Raw genomic sequence first — 2942 nt, forward strand, 5'->3', positions numbered from 1 at the left:
CCCCCTTCTTGGTCAAACACTTATCTAAAGTCTCCATCCTCTGAATTTTGTCCCTGCCTAGGGCCTTCCTCATGGGTCAATGGCATTAACCAACTTATTTTATTGTTGACCTATCTTTTCCTTCCTTCCTTCCTTCCTTCCTTCCTTCCTTCCTTCCTTCCTTCCTTCCTTCCTTCCTTCCTTCCTTCCTTCCTTTCTCTTCTTTCTCTTCTTTCTTCCTTTCTCTTCTTTCTTTCTTTCTTTCTTTCTTTCTTTCTTTCTTTCTTTCTTTCTTTCTTTTTTTTCCCAGCTTTTCGGAACTTTATTTTTCTCACACCTTTTTTCCCTTTGCTCAGGCATCTGCACAGCAGCTTAGCACCACTCAGTGGTGGGTCCAACCCACTCAGTGGCCTGCACTGTGGGAGCTGCTGACCAGTCCTCAGTAGCTGGCTGTGTACTCCAGTCTTCCGTGGGGAACTGCTGGATGGGCACAGAGGGAACCTGCACACCCTCAGACCAGTCGGCCACCTCAGGCTGAGCAGCAGTGAACTCAGGAGCTGGTGCGGTCCATTCACCCTGGAATTCCTCCTTGGTCACAGCCTTCTCGGCAGCAGCCTGCTCCTCCTTCTCAATCNCCTCTGGGTCTCTGTAGAAGTAAAGATCAGGTATGACCTCCCAGGGGTGCTCACGGGAGATAGTACCTCGCATGCAGAGTACTTCCCTGGCCAGCATCCACCACACCAGACCCACTGAGTGAACTCCCTTGTTGTTGCATGGGATGGCAATGTCCACATAGCGCAGGAGAGAATCTGTGTTACACAGAGCAGTGGTGGGCAGGTTGACATAAGAGGCCTCTGTGAGGGGCTGGCTCCCTGAAGGCTGCCTGGATCTGGTTAGTGAAGGTCCCAGGTGTGAAGCGGCCAGCGATTGGAGTGGCTCCTATGGCCGCAGCAAACTTCAGCCACAGCTCGCTGGCCAGTGTTCCTGGAGGAGATGACGCTGACGTCAGCAGGATTCTCGATGGCAACCATAGCTCGAGCTTCAAGCAGCAGCTTCTCCCAGGTCCTCTTCAGGTTTATGATGTAGATACCGTCACTTTTCCTTCTGTAGATGCACTGCTCCATCTGAAAGTCAAGGTTGGTGCCACCTAAGTGGGTTCCTGCAGCAAGGAATATGAGGACATCCTCCTCCTTCATCTGCAAGATGTCAAGGGCTCCGGACGTTGTGTAAATTTCCCTTTAAGTTACTATGGGAATCAAGAACAATGCCGTATGGACCCGTTCCTGGGTAGTGCGGAAAGCTGATTTTTCTTTCTTGATTTATGTCTCAGAAGCTTCTGTGCAGGGTAAATCCATCCTCACGAGGCCTCCCCATACCTTTCCCTTCCTAAGTGCCCACATTCTATCACCAGGCCCTGTAAAAAGTAACAAGAACTAATTTGAGCCTTTGAGTCTGCCTACTACAGAAATATATAGGCATTCAGGAACCAGGTACACCCCCTATGCTCTTCCACGAGCTGTAAGTGGGCACTGGGGAAATAGTTTTACAGAGGAGATTCTCGAACTTACTCTTTCAACCATGAGTAATTAGCCAAGCAGGGGAGGGCAAATGAGCATCTAAACAGTAGGTTCAGCCCACAGGACCTTGTATGCAATGGAGAGCCCTGCTAAGACTTCATGAACTGCACAGTGGGAAGACATTGTATGAAAACAGACGCAGAGAGCAATGGTCACTCAATCTGAAAACATTTGAGTAAAATCAAAGTATTCCTTAATTTTAAACATCTAAGAATCCTTTCAAAAGCTGAGAAGACTAAAATCTGAATCTGTGTCATTTAGTCATAAGCATATTAATACCAAATTCAGGGAAGGAAAAGAAAACACCAAGAAAATTGTTTATCCATAGGGGCTTGTTTTAGTAGTTACTTTTGTGATTTGCTGGGGGAAATTATTATTAATTGAACAATCAAGAAAATTATTTCTTGATTATTCCCAGCTGATTTTCTTGGGAGTATTTCACTCAAATCTGAAGTAATTTCTTTCCTCTGACCCTCATGAGATAGGGAGTATGACCAGTTGTGCCAAGTAGACAACCAAGCCTCACAGAACCAGCCTGGGAAGCCTGGTTTCTATCTGATGTGGCCCCTCAGTCCATTCAGGCTTGTCACAAGGAAGTCCTGCCTGTTAGCTTCATTTTGTATTCCAAGACAGGAAGTGATAAATCTTAAAAGAATGTCACATGACTTTCAAAACGGATGCTAATGCTGGTCTTTCTCCATCTCTCTTGACCTCAGAACTTCCTTTTTGTCTTCCTCCCTCTGCCCATCCTTACTAAGTCTTAAGTCTCCCAGTCACTCCTAAAGCATTTACATGATTCCGAGAGTCATATTCGGGTTTCTAACATAAACCCTAAAAACAAATTCAAATAATTCTCCAGGCTTTTCACCTCATAAGAAACGTGAGACTTCCTTTTCTGACCTCTCACCTTTTCTTACACTCGCCAGAGCCATACCTGGGATGATGGAATTACTATGTCATCAGGCTGCAAGTCTCCTGTGGAGATTCCAGTCTGTCACTGGCCCTGCCCTGTTTTGTTTTGTTTTTTTTTTTAAATAGGAATATATATATGAAGACACAGGTAGTAGAATTACCAAGTCTACAGGTGACTCAAAGCCAGGAAAAATACCTAACATGACAGAATCAGTTTTGAAGATGATTTCAACTGGGTGGAGTGCAGCTATGAAGCTAACACTCCTGATTAGAGAAGTGCGTCTCACTTAGAGAGAACCTGAGGATATTCAGCTTCTATGTGGACTAGGATGGTTGCTTTTTAATCAGGTATTAGCTTAGTATAAGCCGCCGAACAAGCAGCTGCTGAGGATGCTTGTAGTGGACTTCTGGTTTCTTCATGGATTCTGGGGTGCTCACACTTGAATAGCAAGCACCTTCAACCACCTGAGCCAT

General features: G+C 45.6%; 1 pseudogene; it reads right to left on the reverse strand.

Moving 5' to 3' along the window:
• Window positions 1-351: 351 nt before the first annotated feature.
• LOC110293322 lies at window positions 352-2942 on the reverse strand (annotated as a pseudogene).

This window comes from Mus caroli, chromosome 4 (assembly GCF_900094665.2).
Source record: "Mus caroli chromosome 4, CAROLI_EIJ_v1.1, whole genome shotgun sequence".
Lineage (NCBI taxonomy): Eukaryota > Metazoa > Chordata > Mammalia > Rodentia > Muridae > Mus > Mus caroli.